The 19243-nt window shown below is 52.2% G+C and overlaps 1 pseudogene; it reads right to left on the bottom strand.

Moving 5' to 3' along the window:
* Window positions 1-8636: 8636 nt before the first annotated feature.
* Window positions 8637-17571, bottom strand: LOC104672487 (annotated as a pseudogene).
* Between the last annotated feature and the right edge of the window lie 1672 nt (window positions 17572-19243).

Below are 19243 nucleotides of genomic sequence, written 5' to 3'. Positions count from 1 at the left end.
AAGAAAGAAAGATGAAAGAAAGAAAGAAAGAAAGAAAGAAAGTAAGAAAGAAAGAGAGAGAAAGAAAGAAAGAAAAGAAAGGAAAGCTTTCCCTCACTTCGCCCTACCCTTGAGGCTCTGCCAAATGCAGGTGATGGTTGCTGACCCCCTTCTATGGCAAACTCTGAGTAAGTAACTTTGCTTGTTCTCATTTGAGTGGTCTTTGTTTATTTCTGCTCTCTGGACTATGAGTGACAAGAGTCATGGGAACAAGGGGACAAGTTGAGATCTATTTTGGAGATAAAACAGGCAAAACTCGATAATGGATTGTAAGGAGGAGCAGGAGGCAGGGAAGAAAAGAGGGACATCAAGAAGACTCCTAGAGGCTGGGCAGAGTGGATCATGCCTGGAATCCCAACATGTTGAGGGGCTGAGGTGGGTGGATCTCTTCAGGCCGGGAATTTGAGACCAGCCACGGCCGACGTGGCAAACCCTGTCTCTACTAAAAATTCAAAAATTAGTCAGGTGTGGTGGCACACGCCTGTAATCAAGAGGCTGAGGCATGAGAATTGCTTGAACCCAGAAAGTGGAGGTTGCAGTGAGCCGAGATCGCACCATGGCACTTCAGCCTGGGTAACAGAATGAGACTTTGCCCCAAAAAAACAAAAATTAAAATTAAATTAAAAAAAGAAGACTCCTAGGTGTCTGGCCTGGGCAACTGGGTAGATGGTGGCACTGTTTACTGAGATGAAGATTAGAACAAAAGCAGGTTGGCAGAGTGGCTAAAAGCCAGAGTTGAGTCTTTGACGTGAGATGCCTACCAGATGAAGGGGCCAAGGAGGCAGTTATATCCCCGAGTCTGTGTTCACAGGGAGACGAAGCAGGAGAGAGGACATGGGAGGGGCACATGAAGATGCTTTATACAGCCAGGAACATGGATGATGTCACAGGAGACTGTGTAGACAGAGAAGGGACGAGGAAGCAGGACTGACCCTCATCAGGACTGAACCTGTGGGAATCCAGTTTCTCTTGTATTTATTCTTTTATTTATTTTTTTGAGACAAGGTCTTGCTGTGTTGCCCAGGGTGGAGTGCAGTGGCAAGATCTCAGCTCACTGCAGCCTCGACCTCGCAGGCTCAAGTGATCCTCCCACCTCAGCCTCTGGAGTAGCTGGGACCACAGGTGCATGCCACCACGCCTGACTAATTTTTTATTTTTTGTAGAGATGGAGCCTTGCTATGTTGCCCAGGCTGCTCTCCAACTCCTAGATGCAAGTGATCTGCCTGCCTTGGCCTCCCAAAGTGCTAGGGTTACAGGTGTGAGCCACCATGCTAGGCTTGTAAATACTTATTGAGTGAATGAGACATTCTTCAGCACTAAGTAAAGTTGATGGCCTCCTAAGAGATTAGATTAGAAACTGCCACAGTCAGATGTGGGCAGAAGACGAGGAGGCAGCCTCAGAGACTGAGAGGAGCTGCCAGTGAGGACAAAGAAAACCTGCTGCACCGGGATGAACCCCACACTCCTCGGCAGAGCGTGGGCTACCCTGGGCCATCTGCCTGACGCCTTCCTCTCCACTCTCATCTCTTCCTGCCATCCTTTTTGGGCCAATTTTAGTATTTCCCCAAATGCATCCTATTGCTTCAGACCTTCACACATGCTGTGCCTTCTCTAGATTACAAAAGTCATGTGAACTCATTATCAGTAAATCGAACACAATGGAAACACAGGACAGAGTAGAAGCTGGCCAGCACCCCTGCTCTCCATTAGTAAGCATTTGCGCTATGCATTCACATATGTGTTTTCTGCGCATATTCTAATGCACTCTCTCTCACACACATGCACGCCAGATTTTCCTCCCTGCCTCCAAAATGGGAAATACCTCCTTTACCACATGATTTTTCCTCTTAATGCATTACGGTCTCTTTCCACATACATAGAGAATACATGCTTGCTTATGCTTATATTTCAGTACAATTGTACGTGCAGTACATTTCAGCACACAGAGAGGTGCCTTGTTCTTTAAGATAGATCTTTAAAGTTTGATTGTATGGATTAATCATGATGTATTTAAACAATCTGCACTAATGAACCTTCCATCCCTTTTTTCTTTCTTTCTTTTCTTTTCTTTTTTTTTTTTTTTTGAGATGGGAGTCTTGCTCTGTTGCCCAGGCTGGTGTGCCATGGCACGATCTCAGCTCACTGTAAACTCCACCTCCCAAGTTCAAGTGACCCTCTCACCTAAGCTTCCCGAGTAGCTGGGATTACAGGTGCCCTCCACCACGCCTAGCTATTTTTGTCTGTGTGTATTTTTCTTTTTTAAATAGAGACAGGGTTTCACCATGTTGGTCAGGCTGGTCTCAAACTCTTAACCTCAGCTGATCCACTTTAGCTGCCTTGGCCTCCCCAAGTGCTGGGATTACAGGTATGAGCCATTGCACCTGGCCACCCTTTCTTTTTTCTTTTCTTTCTTCGCTTTTTTTTTTTTTTTTTTTTTGAGACAGAATCTCCCTCTGTCGCCCAGGCTAGAGTGCAGTGGTATGATGACAGTTCATTGCCACCTCAACCTCCTGGGCCCAAGTGATCCTTCTTCCTCAGCCTCCTGAATAGCTGGGATCACAGGTGAGCACCACCATGCCTGGCAATTTTTTTTTTTTTTTTTTTTTTTGTAGAGACAGAGTCTCACTATGTCACCGAGGCATCTTTTTTGCAATTATAAAAGTGGCAATGCTCTACGTTGTACAGACTGTACAAAAACATGACCTTATACAAATGAATTCCTAGAAGTAGGGTTGTTTTGTCAAAAGCAGTGAATGCTTTAATTTCATACATATTGCCAAAATGCTCTCCAAAGAGTTCAGGACAACTTTTGCCAACAAGTGTGAATTAAATTTCTTGTTTATCTACACTCGTGCCAAGACTGGGTATTGTTAATCATTCAACTCAGTCAACTTTATAGAAAAAGTGATATTGTATTATTGTTTTAATTTGCATTTCATAGAATAGAAAAAAGGTTTCCAATAGTTTTTCACATTCTTTGCCCATTTTTCCGTAGGCTTTTTAACCTTTTGATTTGCAAGGGTTCTTGGTATATCAGATGTCATATGCAGGTATTGCAAACACTCTTCATGTAAATTTTTTATTTTACTTTCTTTTTCTAGAGACAGGGTCTTGCTCTGTCACCTAGGCTGGAGTTCAGTGGCAGGACCACAGCTCACTGCAGCCTGGACCTCCAGGCTGAAGCGATTCTCCCTCTTCTGCCTCCTGAATAGCTGGGACTACAAGCACACACGGTCACACTTGGCTAATTTTTGCATTTTTTGTAGAACTGGGGTCTTGCTATGTTGCCTAAGCTGTTCTCAAACTCCTAGGCTCAAGCGATCCTCTTACTTCAGCCTCCTAAAGTGCTGAGATTACAGGCATGAGCTATTGTGCCTAGCTGGAAATATTCCTTATTGGCTGCTTTTTCTTTACTTGTCTTATTTTTTCAAATATAAATATAGTCGGGCTCTACGTTGCCCAGGCTGAAGTGCAGTGGCTATTTACAAGTGTAACCATGATTCACTGCAGCCTTGAACTCCTGGCTTCAAGTTATCCCCCTGCCTTAGCATCCCGAGTAGCTAGGACTACAGGTATGTACCACCATGACCTGCTAATTTTTGTGTTTGTGTCACTTTGTTGTCCTGTCTGGTCCCTCAAGCAATCCTCCTGCCTCGGTCTCCCAAAGTTCCAGCATTATAGGCATGAGTCACTATACCTGGCCAGCTTATTAATCTTTCTTTTTTTTTTTCTTTTTGAGATGGAGTTTCACTCTTGTTGCTCAAGCTAGAGTGCAATGGCACGATCTTGGCTCACCGCAACCTCCGCCTCCCGGGTTCAAGCGATTCTCCTGCCTCAGCCTCCCAAGTAGCTGGAATTACAGATATGTGTCATCACATCCAGCTAATTTTGCATTTTTAGTAAAGACAAGGTTTTTCCATGTTGGTCAGGCTGGTCTCGAACTCCTGACCTCAGGTGATCTGCTCGCCTCAGCCTCCCAAAGTGCTGGGATTACAAGCGTGACCCACTGTGCCTGGCCCAGCTTATTAATGTTTATTTTTGCTTTATAAAGGTTTAGAATTTTACGTGGTCATACTTATGAAGGCCTTTAATATTCCAAAAAAATTTTTTTTTTTTTTGAGATGAAGTCTTGCTCTGTCGCCCAGGCTGGAGTGCAGTGGCAGAATCTCGGCTCACTACAACCTCTGCCTCCCTGGTTCAAGCGATTCTCCTGCCTCAGCCTCCTGAGTAGCTGGGATTATAGACTTGCACAACCATGCCTGGCTAATTTTTGTATTCTTAATAGAGACAGAGTTTCACCATGTTGGCCAGGCTGGTCTCGAACTCTTGACCTCATGATCTGCCTGTCTCAGCCTCCCAAAGTGTTGGGACTATAGGCATGAGCCACCATACCCAGCCACCAATTTTTTTTTTCTAAAACTTACTCATCTTTATTCTAGAAAGTTATTGGTTTCATTTTCTTACATATAACCATCTTTGAACCATCTGGAATTATTTTGGTGTTGAGAGGTAGGAATCCAGCTTCTCCTTGTAAATATTTATTGAATGAATGAATGAGACATTCTGCAGCCCTAAGTAAAGCTGATGGCCTCCTAAGGGATTATATTAGATGGTTAATAAAATTGTTTGTTCACTCTACAAATATTTTTAAACTGCATGCCAGCATGGCATAATGCAACGGTGAATAAAATCAGATAGAGCTCCCACTCTGTGGCTATTACAGTTGATGGGACAGGCAGACATTAGCCAGATACTACAAATGGATGTAAAACTTACACAGGAGATATGTGCCCTGGAAGAGCATATAATTAAGGAATCTAGCCTAGCCTGGGAGGTCAAGAAGGTGTCACTGGTTAAGGAAGTTCGTTGGGAAGTGCCCTCAGGACCAGCACCTGTGAGAGGGTGAAGCTGGCGAGCCTGGCCAGACAGAGTGACTGCACTTCAGTTGCAACAGAGGTCTTAACCACTCCCGCAGGGAGCTCTGGAGGGTAGATGACCCTTCAAAGTTGCAGTGAATGGAGGCAAGCGGTATGGGCTTTTATTGCCCACCCCATCTCCCTGCTCCAATGAACTAGGCCATGGATGTAGACTGTCCCCAGGCAGCTCCGTTCAGCCAGGGCATTTCCCAGAGTAAGACTCATCTGCCAGCATCCACCTCCAAGTCTCCTAGCAGCCAGAAAATGAGGGCCCTGGTCCTGAAGTGGACGTCTGGGTGGCAGGTCACAGCATCCACTACAGAAGTCTTCCATAAAGTAGTTGGGGAGACCATGAGTATAGTACTGATGGGTAAGTGGAAGTTAACTAGGCATAGAGAACGGAGACTTTTTCTAGGAGCAACCTGCTTTGTCTAGCACAATGCCAGGGAAGCCTTTGCATGGCAGGCAAAGGCAGGAATGGGGGCAGAGAGACTAATGAGGAGGCTGCTAAGGGAATTTAATAGAATACATTCAAATCTGAAGATGAGCATATACAAAATTAGACAGAAAAGCAAAGTTTCCTGATATCCCCAGCCCTCAGAGACCACAACTATTAAGGGTTTTTTTGTTTTTGTCTTTTGAGACGGAGTCTCGCTCTGTTGCCCAGGCTAGAATGCAGTGGTGCAGTCTTGGCTCACTGCAACCTCCACCTCCCAAGTTCAAGCAATTCTCCTGCCTTAGCCTCCAGAGTAGTTGGGATTATAGGTGCCCACCAACATGCCCTGCTAATTTTTTTTTCATTAGAGACGGGGTTTCACCACGTTGGCCATGTTGGTCTAATACTCCTGACCTCGAGTGATCCTCCTGCTATGGCCTCCCAAAGTGCTGGGATTACAGGCGTGAGCCACCATGCCCGACCCACTGCATTTCTTTTCCATCTTTTTTCTCTGCACATTTTATTTAAAAGCAAGGATTTTATTACAGATGTGATTGGTTTTACTGCTTTTTTCTACACATTTTTTTCTATACCTTTACTGTTTCTGATCACAAAGGCAACACCTGTCAATTACATAAACTCAGAAAGTACAAATTTTAATAAAGAAATAAACAGTACTTCCAACCAGGCACGGTGACTCATGCCTGTAACCTGGCACTCCACGGGCTCAGAGCTCCCATATCCATGGTCCAGCCCAGTGCCTGGCATGCCGAGAATACCTGGAAAATGCCAGCTACGCACTGTCACCTTGGGAGGGTCTCTTTTATTTCCAAAGCTATCTTCTGCTTAATGAAATGCACGCAGACACTAAGCAAGTATGTATTGAACTTCTCATCTTCCAGACACCAGAGACACATCTATAGACTGACTGAGTTCGCTGCCCTTGTGCTGCACTCCGCTTAAGGAGACAGATGATGGTGTCATGTAAGGAGCTAAAATGTCCTGAGCTGTGAAGGTGGCACGCAGAGGCTGAGGGATGGAGGGGGCAGGGTTGGGGCAGGTGGGGCTGACCGGGATGTCTAGAGACCAGGGCTGGGGCCAGACCCTGCACTGCTCTGCTTGGGGACCTTGCTGTGCTCTGAGTCACGAGGGCAGACAGTGGCCAGGGTGAGGCTGGCACAGTGCAGCCCCTTCCCCACTGCAGAAGCCTGCCTTCGTGGAGTGGGAGCACAGGCTACGGGGACTTGAGAGTCATCCTGACCCCAGGGGTGATTGTTTCTGGAAACAAAAATCCAGGGCTTATGCTACTGGGACAGGGAAGCCCTGGGGCCTTGCGTCCTCCCCATGGCCTTCGCATTGGGCAGTGAAGGTATCTTCCTGTTGAGTCTGAGGGAAGGAGAAGTGGTGTCTCTCAGGGAGTCAGCTTTCATCTCACTTAGTCCTCCCAGTGGCCCTGCGAGGTAAGGACCACCAGCAGCCCAGTTTACAGATGAGGACCCTGAGGCTCAGAGAAGTTACATGGTTTGCCCAAAGGGACACAGCTACTAAGTGGCTGAATGGGACTGAACCCAGGTCCTTCTGAGACAGCCCAAGCTGTGGATGGAACGCTCCAGCTCACGGATGAACAGGTGAAGTGGAACAAACATTTTAGAATGATTGGTAATATTCACCAAAGCTAAACATTTGCCTCCCATGAGCTAGCAATTTCCTTCCTGCATGTGTACCTTACACAGATGTGTCTATACCTTCACTAAAATACAAAACAACCCTCATAGCAGCACAATTTGTAATAGCCTCACACTAGAAACTTCCCAAATACCCATCACAGAAGAATGAATAAAAAATCATGGGACATTCAAGACTAGAATACTACACAGCAAAGAAAATGAATAAATTGTGGCTACAACATGAATGAATCTCACACAGCTCATGTGTGAGTGACAGAAGTTAGACCTATAAGAATAGGTCTACAAGAAGAGATAATGTGTGATTCCATTTACATGAAGTTATCATCAGGCAAACTAATCTCCAGTAATAGAATTTCCCTCGGGATGGGGGTGCAGGGAATTGAGCATTCTATGGGGCCTGAAATGTTTACAGTTGCCCCTCAATGTATGTGGGGAATCAGTTTTCCCATCTCCCACAGATACCAAAGGCCTGATATAAACTGGTGCAGTATTTGCATATAACCTAAGTACATCTTCTTGTATGCTTAAAATTATCTCTAGATTACTTACGCAATGTCAGATAACGACATTTCAGTCCATACCAGAATGCATATAGGATGGTGGTTCCCATAAGGTTATAATGGATCCACCCTATATAGGTGTACCATCTCTAAACATTGATATTTAAGAAGAGATGGGGCCTTCTTAAATATTATGTTATGTTGCCCAGACTAGTCTTGAACTCCTGGGCCCAAGTGATCCTCCCACCATGGCTTCCCAGAGTGCTGGGATTATAGACATGAACCACCATACCTGGACAGGTGTACCATTTTTTATTGTTTACACTGTATATTTATGATCCTTTTCTGTGTTTAGATACACAGATAGCCACCATTATGTTACCATTGCCTACAGTACTCAACATGGTAACATGCTGTAGAGGTTTGGAGCCCAGGAGCAATCAGCTCTACCATTCAGCCCAGGTGTGTGTTTGGCTGGACCACCTGGAAGAAGCTAAGGGGACACGAACTAAAGGCAGAGGGTGAGTCAGAGGTGGGATCCCTGGACAGGTATGAGAAGCTAGGCAAAAACGGGTGAAGTTTGAATAAATTTCACCCTATTCATATAATTACTGCATTAATAACCTTAGATAATAGTTCACATTACCTTTTAGTTAATAGGATTGCACCAATGTTAAATTTCTTATTTTGTTTTTATAAGAGACAAAGTCTCACTCTGTCACTTAGGCTGGAGTGCAGTGCTCACTGCTTCCTGGAACTCAATTGCTCAAGCAATCTTCCCACCTCAGCCTCCTGAATAGGAGGGACTATAGGCACACGCCACCATGCCTGGCTAATTTCTTTTACTTTTCTGTAGAGAAAGGGTCTACTTATGTTTCCCAGGCTGATCTCAAACTCCTGGGCTCAAATGAACCTGAACCTCCCGCCGCGAACTCTCAAATTGCTGGGATTACAGGCATGAGCCACCACACCCAGCCTAAATTTCTTATGTGCCATGGTACTGCAAAACGTCCTTATTGAGGGCAGCTGGATGGAAGGTGTATGTGTAAAATCATTTCAACAGTAACATTTATTTTACAAATGAAGGTGGTTATCCTTCCATGAGTGTAAAGTACAAAGGCAGGCTCATGGTGTTGTCAGAGGTCAGAACACTGGTTTTGGGGCTGGGGGTGCTGGGAGGGGCTGGGCATGGTTGGCTTTGTGATCTGGGGGCTGGTGTGTTCCATCTCTGAATGTCTTTTGAGCTATGCACTTACCGGGGATGTAAGTCATATCTTAATACATTTTCATAAGTTTAACAAAAAATAAAACGAGGATGGGAAACTTGTTTGGGACTTCGGGTGCTTATCCAGCCATGAGCCCTGGCCCAGATGCTGCTAGAAGCCTGGAGGGAACTGAGAACATTCAAAGTACAGGTGGCAGAGCCAAGGCCCTGAGGTGGGAGCACTGCTGCTTGTCCCTAGCTGTGAATGGGGGGTCCTGCTCGGAGGCAGTGCTGTGTGCACTGCAGAGCCCACGAGTCCATGTCCACATTGTGGCTCAGTGCAGTGAAAGCCAATCTCAACCCCTCTGCGGTGTGGTCAGCCTGCCAGCAGGTGGCCAGCAGATCCTCCTGGGAAATTGTGCCATCCCAGGGACTAGGTGTAAGTCTCTCATCCACAAATGTGGTGCTGAGCAGTGGTGTCAGCCTGGTGAGCCTTGGTAAGGGCATGTGCAGGATGCTGAGCCTCTTCCATCCCCATGCCGGTCTCAAGGCCACCTGCTCTGTGGGCCCATCCAGCAAGTGTGGTGGCTTGGAAAGAAGCTGGCTCCATCCACAGGGCATACTGTTTTGCTCAACTCAGGACCAACGTCATCCTCCATAGTAATTCTCTTTGGTGGGAGTACTGGGAACATGAATAACAGATACCTTCAGAGTCTGAGCTGCTGAGGCCAGGGCTGCAGGGTGCCCTCCTGTCAGGAAAGCCTGCACTGGCAGCTGGAAAGCCTGCACTGGCAGCTGGAAGGCACCTGGTGGTGGCGCCTGCAGTGGCTGCAAGGATTTGCCCAGCTTCTGTGAGGTGAATTGTGACAGTGGCAGAGCTCTGCAGCGCCAGGGTCCCCTGCATGGCCATACTGACTGCAGCTGGGAGCCCACCACACCCCTGGTGCCCTTCTCTTCCCAGGGCTGGGGTCTAGGCCAGGCCCCTCTTGGCTTGGGAACTGTGCCCTGGGAGGGGGACACAGGCCCAAAGGTTGGGACAGAGGTCCCAGGGCGTGCTGCTGGTTGGCTGGGGCTGCCATGCTCACCTCTCTGTCTCTTGTGGCCTTGATGGGACCGGCCTCCCCATTGAATGGGATTTTCCAAGGTGTCTAGGGCTGCAGGGCAGCTGGCAGGGTGCCACCCTGGCTCCTTCCAGACGTGCCAGTCACTGGTCACCGAGGGGGCCAGATGCAGGTGCCCATGTTGCAGTGGGGTTATCTCCCGACCTCCCTCTTAGTCCTGATGGGCCTGGGCTGGGCCCAGTGTCAGGGTCCCCCGGGCTTCCTGGGCTAGGCCTGTCCCATGGTCCCGTGGCTGCCCAGGACATATTCAGAAGGGACATGGACCCAGCAGCTCTGTTTGAAATCCTCATGGGGGAACCAAGGGTCCCCCACATCCAGGTCCGTCGGGAGCTGGGGCATCAAGTTCCACTCCAGGAATCTCCAGGAACGCCGAAGTCCTCCCTGAGCCAGGGCCAGGCTGGGCATGTCCTGACTCCTGGGTGCCCCCAGAGAGTGGTCTGCTGCCCTGGGCTCCCCAGAAGCCCCCTCGTTTTCCTGGGCCTTGGCCTCATGGACAGCCCCACTAGGAGATGGTGTGGGACGAGGTAGGGAAGCTGACCAAATGGGCTGCTGGAACCGGGCTGGTGGGCCGGGAAGGGCCTGCCTGTCCCCCTTGCAGAGGGTCTTCCTGCCACGTGAAGCCAGCACAGACCTGGGTGCCGAGGACCCTTGCTCGGGTTTGGTTGAAAGGAAAACAGACACGGTCAGTGTCTCCAGTGAGCCCATGCAGGCCTTTCCAGGCAAGCCCCACCTACCTGGGTCTCTGGAGTCCTCAGGGTCTGTGTGGCCCCCATGGTCTGACACTGAGGACACGCCTGTAGTCTGCTGATCCCAGAGGAAGGGGAGTGTGCCGCTTGGTGTGGGAAAGCTGTCAGGGCATGGCAGATGGCTCCTGGGACTGCCCCCAGGGTTCAGCCTGGTTGGGGGCTTCCTGCTACACAACCTTGTCCCAGGGCTGTTGGGCCTGGGATATGGCCCCCAGTCAGAACTCAGGTGAGAGGGGCCTTGGCTGTCACCAGCCCCCTTGCCACCTTATGTGGGGACCTGTCTCCTCAGTGGGTGACTGGGCCTGGACGTGGGTCACCCTCTGCCCTCCTGGGCTGCCTCATCCTGGGCTGACCATTCCCACACCTGGTTGAACTCTTGGCTCTGGCTCTGGGCCCAGGGTCCCACCTGTGCCCTCTCTCTGAATGCTCTGGGGGTCAGAGACACTGATTCCCTTGTCTCCCTGGCTCAAGGCTTATTGTCCTGGCACCCGTGGAGGGGTCTGCAGGAGTAAGGGGCCTCTGCTGCTCTCTGAGGCTGTCAGCTCTTGCAGGGAGGGGCAGAGGCTCTCAGGAATGGGTCTGGCTCCTCTAGTGCCCTTGAGGGCCCTGTGAGGGGGAGAGCGGGCCACCGTGGAAAGTGGGAAGGGGCTTGTTGGAGGGTCTTGCCCACATCCCCGTCCTGCGTGCACAGCATGTCCAGTACATACGCACTGAGTGCCTGCCCTGAGGACTGGTGGGCCTCCTGTACTTTCTTAGAGTCCAGGAGGAAGAGGAGGAAGAAAAGGTGAAGAGGAAGGCCCAGGTAGTAGGGTTGGGGGTCCTGGGCACTCCCCCAGTATTGACTGCCCCAGAGGGTGACTCAGGAGGGGACCTGGTACTGGAGCCCACCTGGGGGTAGCAGGTCCCCATCCTTCCTTGTTAGTTTCTTCATAGAGGCCCAAAGATGATTAAGAACAGTGACATCATCCAGGGCCCAGGTATGGAAGAACTGGTCTCGAAAACGTGCCCACAGGCCAGACCTGGACGTCTTCTTGTGGCGTTCTAGAGACAAGGTGGGCATAAGGCCAGGAGAGTCCCCTGGGAAGGGTCAGAGCCCACACCCCATGGCCACTTCAGTCTCCCACTAGGCAGTGCCAGATCCTTTTGTGACCACCCCAGGGGTCCAGATGTGCACAGGAGGCTGTGGTTGCGGGGGTGGCCTGGGTAGGGAAGTGCTCACCACACTCCTGACTTTCATCTGGGTTGTGTGAGGGATGGGCTCGGTGTCACTGTGCCCCGCCCAGCCCACCTGGCCAGACCTCCCTCTGGGCCAGAACAGAGGATCATGAGGACAGTGTGAGGAAGTTGCCCTTGGGCTAGTTGGAGTTTGACCCCAGTGCTCCCTAGACCCCATTGGGCACATGTGGACTTACTCCTCTGAACCTTAAAGGCAGTGCTTGTTATCGGCATCAACCTCTGTTCCCCTTCCAGCAAATACACGTCCCACAGGCGCAGGATGAGCCCGAGAAAGATCTGTGGGGAAAGTAGACACAGGAGGACCTGGCTCTTCCAGGCCAGGGCTGGTGGCTCAAGCTGCGCATTGGGGCACAGTGACCAGAGTCAGTGACCTTCCCCATGAGGGTCACCCGACCCCTCCAGGAGGCTAGGTCAAACAAGGTCTTGCAGCTCCTTATGTGGGGCACTCATTTCAGTGGAGAGAGGGGCTTCCCCAGGGCTTGAGGCTCCCCTGAGCCCTCCCAAGTTGGGCCCGGTCTGTCCATGAGGCTGGGCTTGAGCCCTGGCCTCTGCCCTGGGATGACCCCTCTTGGGCAGAGGGTCTTGCTTGTGTGTCCTGTGGGGATCCGCCTGAGCCTCCTGTGTGCTGGAGGTGAGCCGAACCCCCGGGCTGGGGAAGCAGGGCACTGCAGGGCAAGGAGGGTCCCTGAGCCAGGGTCTCCCTGTGCCTCCTTACTCCAGTATTCAGCATCCAGAGAAGTCAGCTGAATGAGGAACACTGTGCGCACAGACCTTCCTTGTCCTGATGGGAGGAACAGAGGTGCTCAGGGCCCCCTGGGCTGTCCTAAAAGCCTCCATCTTCCAGGGGCCTCTGAAGATCCTTCCCCAAGTGCAGAACACTGGGTGGTGTCCCGGGCTCCCCCCAACATCTTCACCTTCTGGCACTCACAGTGGACACAATGCCCTTAGCCCTGCTCTGCGGGAGCTGGGCCCCTATCCCTGTGCCTCTGTCTCCTCCAGGGCTGGAAAGCAAACCAACTCCTAGCCCATGGAGAACCCGATGTCCCAAGTCACATCCTGGCTGGGACTCAGGCAGTCACCAGCCCCATGAGGGGCTCCAGCCTCCGTTCCTCCAGCCCCACGGGATGCAGGGCCTCTGGGGAAGAGCCGAGGGGACCATAAACTCACCAGATGCCACATGGTCTTGGCTTGTGATGTGGGTACCACATGCTCCTGATGGTCTTGGAGCCCCTGGACTGTCCCACCATTTGGGCTGTGGAATCCTGAGAAGCTCCCAGCCCATCATGAAATCAGAGCCTTCTCCCAAGATGTGGAGCCATCAGCTGGAAGAGATGGGCAGCCGCAGAGCCCCCCAAACCCCGAGGCCTCTCACCCTCCCATCTGGTGACCCTACCATGCGGCCTTGGCCCTGGAGAGAAGAGGTGGGAACATCCCCTGGAGCCTGGCTGCAGGTGCTCCTGGAGGCCTCCTGGGCTAGGGTGCCCATAGGGCAAGCCTGACTTTGAGGCCACGACAGAGGGCGGCTAGAACAGGGTGGGTGCTGGGCTTCGTGGTCATCTCCTGGAAGTGGCGTCGGGCCAGGGGACATGGGATGGGGAGATGCTGCCATCTGGGCTTGGTTGGCCCATTTGTGGGTGCCAAGGGAAGCTGGAGCCCGGGCAGCTGAAGGGCAGGAGGACTCTCTGGGAGGGGAGAGTCAGCTGCACAGAATCAGAGCCAGAGGGCGTGGCTCCAGGACACAGAGGGCAGCCACAGGGAGGATGAGATGCCTTTTGCTGATGAGAATGAAAGGTGTCTGACTTGGGCTCTGGAGGTCAGCCCTGGGCTCCTGAGGGACCCTCAGCAGAGACATCCTAAAGGCTCCCAACAAGCTGGTGACACAAGGAAGGTGTCTTCACTGAAAGCCGAGATCACCTGGCCAGGGTGGCCATTTCCGGGTCTGACTGCGTGATGCCCCGGGGGCAGCTGTCCACCTACCCTGCAGGGAGTGCCTCTCACTGGCCAGCAGCTGCACCAGTGTCCAGAATGCATCCTCCTCAGGCAGATAAAGGAGGAACAAGGCAGCGACATGGCTCAGGTCCCTGCAGTAGCCCACCGCCCGCAAGAGCCAGTCACTGTGGAAGGACATCACCTGGGAGGGCTGAAGTCACCTGGGAGGACTGAGGTCATCTGGGAGGACTCATGTCATCAGAGAGGGCAGAGGTGACTGGGGAGGCTTCCTCTGAAGAAGAGGCTTCCTCAGGATGCAAATTCATTTTATGACAAGAGCTATGTCCATCAGGCCTTTCAGCACCTTGTCCAAAATGTCTCCTGATAGCACTGTCCTGCGTGTGATACTGCCAAGCTCCTGGGCTTTGGGGCAGTCCCAGGAGGAGGGCATCATTTCTTGTTCCAAGAAGTGGTGGTCAGGCCCAGGTGACACCAGGAGTCCATGCCCGACTCCTTTGTGTCTCAGTGTGACCCCTTGAGACCACCCCCTTGCTTGGAGGTTTATGCCAGTGGTGAGCTGGAGTCCTACCTCCTATATCCTGGTGGGTCACAAATACTAACTTTGAAAGAAGCAATGACACCCCCACCAGACATCCACACCCAGGAATATGGAAATATGGTCTGGGAGTATAGCCGTGAATATGGGAATATGGTCACTGCTGGGAATACTCACCGGGTTATACTCTGAATATGCCAGGAGGATGTAGAATAGTTCCCGCTGCCTAAAAAACAGATAAAGGGGGCTTTTGTTTCTTTTGTGCAGATGTTAGTTTCACTTTGTCTACAAAGCCTAACAACAAATCCAATTTTAGGTTCAGGTGATTCACCAGATAAGCGGTGAGCTCTTCAAGGCCTTTGACTATTTAAGAAATGTTTCAGTAAAATCCACATCTGTGAAATGCTAATAGTCCAATCGTACAGTAAGTTGACTGATCATTTTCCCTCTGATTTTTTTTTTTTTTTTGGTTTGTACGCATGCCAGTTCAGTCTTTGGGTGTACAGTTCCTCCGTGGTTCTAAACCAATGTGTAGAGTCTCCTGGCCACCGCTCCAGCCTCTCCTGGAGTGACTCCTTCATCCTCCAAGTCTCCAGGGTGGCCCCTATGCACCCAGCCTCTCCCCAGTCCGTCAGCCCCTGGCCACTCAGACCGGTTCTCAGTCCCTATGGTTTGGCCTTTTCCAGAATGGCCGACGTTTGGAATCCTACAGTGGTAGCTTATTGGGTCTGGCTTCTTTCCCTTAGCAAAATGCATCTAGGATTCACCCATGTTCGTGCAGGCATCACTGGTTCATTCCCTTTTCTCACTGAGTCTTCTACTGTTGAAAGGAGGACCAGCCTTCCTCTCTGCATTCCCATGTTGAAGGTCGTTCCCTAAGGCTGTGTATGAGTGATGATGAATCAAGCAGTGGACGTGGCATGAAGGTTTCCTGTGGATGTCAGTTTTCAAATCAGTGGGTTCAATATCTGTGACACTTTGGGGATGCTTGGTTCAAGTCCATTGAGTTTGGTAGCACAACTGGCTACCAAAGTGGCTGTGCCATGTCATGTTCCCAGCAGACCTGGATGAGAGTTTCCAGGAACTTGAATTCCCCCAGCACTTGGTGCTGTCAGTGTTGCCTGGGGAGGCTCATGGGGCCTTCATCTTGCCACCCTCCCGTGGGTCCTGCCATGGGTCCCCGTGGGTCAGGGAGAGCACCTTTCACCATTGTGCATGATTTTCTTTGCTGCCTTCTGTCTCTGCAGGATTCCCCTGGGTTCTGGCCCCACATGTTCCAGCCTGGCCCAGGTCTTGGAACCTGGGAGGTGCTCCATCCATGGTGCCAGCAGTTCCCTGGGCCATGAGAGCCCTTGAGAGCTCTGTCATCCCTCATGGGTGACCCTGGATTCTGCTCTGGGGAAGTCCCCATCCCTCTGGTTCACTCCATCTCTGCTGGGACACTGTGGCTCCCATAGGCTTACTTGGTTCCATATCGATCCCTGAAGAAGATGTGGTTTCTTAGTGTCCAGCTCACATCCAGGTGAATCTGGTGGATGTGTTCAGATGATCTGTTGCCCTTCTCCTTCATGACCTGTAGGGCAGGGCCAAGAGGAGTAGACAGTCTCAGAACAGATGGAAGACTCCCTGCCCCAAATGGCAGTCAGCCCACGGTCAGCACTTTTGGAAGGAAGGAAGGAAAGAAAGGTTTCCTTCTGCAGAAAGCTGCTTTTTGGCTTGTTTCTGAAGCTGGGGAGGTCTGTGGTTCCTATGTCACTGTCCGTGCTTAGGATGTGCATCTGACCACAGCACCCACTCCCCAAGCCTGGGCATGACATTCCCTGCAGTTGGAGAACTGGGTCCTGACCCAGCCTGGCCTGTTTGTTGTGCTCTGCCTTAGTGTACCTTGCATTTTCGGGGGTTTTCGTCTCGACTTCCTGGATGTTCAGGAGGACTGACCACACTTGACCCCGGACGTTCATGGGAATGCCCTTATACACTCGACCAATCAGCTGTGGGCAGAAAGTGATCTGGTGTCACAGGCCACGGGGCGACCCCAGCCAGGACCAAAGCCTGAGGATCCTGGAAATCTTTGGTTCTGGACCCATGATTCCTCGGTAGAGGTGAAATCAAGCTGGGACAGGGTCTCCCTTCCCAGGATTGGAAGAGCAAATGGACACTCAGAGTCCTGAACTCTGATCTGGACCTTTTCCTTCCTTCGGGTCACCAGGAGGCATCCATAGCCCTGAGCTAGGGGTGGCCCTAGCCCTAGATTCAGATTCCCTCTCAGCAAGATGACACTTGCACAAACAGGCCTGTGGTCCTCTGGGTGAAGACAGTGTGCCACCCGCCCTCTGAGAGGCTGATGGTGCCAGGCCACAGCCATGGGTGCCTGTCCCTGTCTCTGTAGAGAGTGGCTCCAGGGACCTGTCCCTTCACACATTGCTTTTTTGCTGTTCTGATATGTCTCCCATTCTCCCGGCATTTCCATCCACTTGTTCTTTCATCTCATCTCCCAACGCATTTGCTGTCAAATGAGGAATGTTGGAGTTAGCGGAGCTGCCAGGCTTCCCAGAGCCGCCTGTGGATGCTGGGTCTTGGGCTCTGGAGCCCTGGTGGGACCCAGCTGGAGGGAGCCAGGGAAGGGCAGACCCTAAGGGCTGAGGGCCTTTGAGCAAATGAGTGCCAGTGGGCGGGCTTTGGGACCCTGGGACGTGCCATCCTCAGGCCACAGACACACCAGTCTTAGGTCAGGTCCCAGCCTCTAGGTGGGGTCCTAACACAAGTGGGCAGCCACCCTCAAGCCACAACTGTGGTTCTCACTTTGGAATTTCATCAAACTGCCAGAGATACGGCAACCTGGGGTCAGGTCCAGCAGGGACAGCTGCCCCTCCCAGTGACAGCGTGTTGCCCCCACCTGCTACTTCCCAGGTCCGCTGCTTCCTCTGCCTCACTGACCACTTGCCAAGTCCCCCTGTCCCTGGACCAGCACCCCCAGGGATCAGGCTCTTACCTTTGCCTCCCGGACACTGACAGGGCAGTTCCGTCTCACTATATTGCAGTTCAGGCAGAGCTGAGGACCTGCACAGGGCCTGGAGCCATCCTGGTCTGGGAGCCAACCCCCAGAAAGGACTGGCTCTGTCCCCATACAGCTCAGGGTTCAGCCCAGGAGAAGGCGCAGGGAAGGGAGGACAAGGGCCTTCCTGTGCGGCTGACTCCCAGGAGGGTCCAGGACCTGGGAAAACAGGGAGTGCAGGGCCAGCCTGGCCGAGGCTAATGGGGGCCCCTGGTGTGGGGGGCGGTCAGGGTGTAAAATGGGGGCTACCCCTCCTGGACTGGAAGTAATGCTTTGTGATTGAGCTGAGAAAGGTCAGCCCTGAGATGGGATGGGGTGACCGGGCCCTGACAGGAGTCCCTCCGGGAGTGACCATGTGATGTGGACCTGCCGGAGTCCAGGGAGTCTGGCCTGTGACCTGCCCGCTGCACCCAGGATGCACCGAGGGCCCATCCCACCCGACACTCCCAAGGCCCTTGCAGGGTTTGACCTCCCAGCATCCACCTGCCTCTCCCTGCACCCAAGCCACACACACTGCGTTTCAGAAGTGGCATGGCTCATCAGCTCCCTCCCACCCTACCTTTCCTGGGATCCTCCGTCTTTCCATTCTATGATCCCTGAGGGATGGGCTTCAGCCTGGGCTCCTCTTACCTGGCCCCAGATCCCTTCCCAACACCAGACCCAGGGTCATTAACCTCAAGATCTGCTGCCTCCCTGGCCTCACTGTGAGATACCCAGAAAGGAGCCCTGCCCATCTTCTCCCCCATTCCCCTAAGGCCACAGCCCCCACTGTCCCCATGCCTTTCCCCCTTCCCCTTGGGGACAGTGAGGGCTGTAACTCTAGGGAAATGGGGGAGAACAGGAGCAGGTGGGCTCTCAGAGACCAGAGACCTGCTGGACAATAGCCCCGAGGCTGGGCCAGGCGTCCCCTCACCCTGTGGCCACAACCCTTGGATCTTACTGGGATTGTCTCCAAGTGGATAGGGCCAGACCCTCAGGCTGCCCCGCTCCTCTTGTGCTAACTTGGGGCAGAACTGCTGAGAGTCCAGGGGCCTGACCTAGCCCCCTCTCCATTCCCACCTGCTCCCTAGATGGGCCCCGCACCTCTGGCCTAACAGCAACCTTGGGCTGGACCTGCAGGGGAGCCAGGGAGGAGTTCTGACCCTGAAAATGAGGTTGGCCCAACCTGGCGAGACATGTCCTGCCTCAGAAAGTCCTTTCTAAAAGCAAACCCCTGAGCTGAGATAGGTGCTTTAGGGGCTGAGGGGAGCACAGAGACTCACTGCAGAATCCTAAAGCAATCAGTGCTGCAGGAATTCCAACAGGCTCAGGCCCCATGTCTGCTGGCAGCCCAGTTGGGCGTCCCTGCAACCCAGAGGGAGCCTTGGTGAGGGGTTCAAGGTAAAGGGTGAAAGGGCCTTTGGGCACTGGCCACTCGTCCCCACCCTGTGCTCCTAGGGAGCCCAGGACCCTTTGACCAGGGCGCACTGGAAGAGGCCTTCCTCCAAGGAGCAGACAGACTTGTACCTTCTCATACTTCATAATGATGTCCTCTCGCTCCTGCAAAGTATCTGTATCCTCTGCCATGTCCATCCTGTGAGACAAAATCGTCTAAATGTTACACTGTACGTGAGACCTTCGGAGAACACCTGAACCACTCCCACCCGGCTCCCAGATGCTGCCTGGCTGCGTAACCCCCCATTCCACCACTGCCCTCAGGTGAAAAGGGGCCAGAGCTTTTACCCAGTGGCCCACACCTGCATGGGTCTCTGCAGTCTCAAGCCCCAAGCAGGGGTGGGAATCTTCCCAAGGACTTGAGAACAGTGGGACCTGGACAG

This window comes from Rhinopithecus roxellana, chromosome 19 (genome assembly GCF_007565055.1).
Source record: "Rhinopithecus roxellana isolate Shanxi Qingling chromosome 19, ASM756505v1, whole genome shotgun sequence".
NCBI classification, from domain to species: domain Eukaryota; kingdom Metazoa; phylum Chordata; class Mammalia; order Primates; family Cercopithecidae; genus Rhinopithecus; species Rhinopithecus roxellana.
This window is presented reverse-complemented; position numbering and strand designations above follow the sequence as displayed.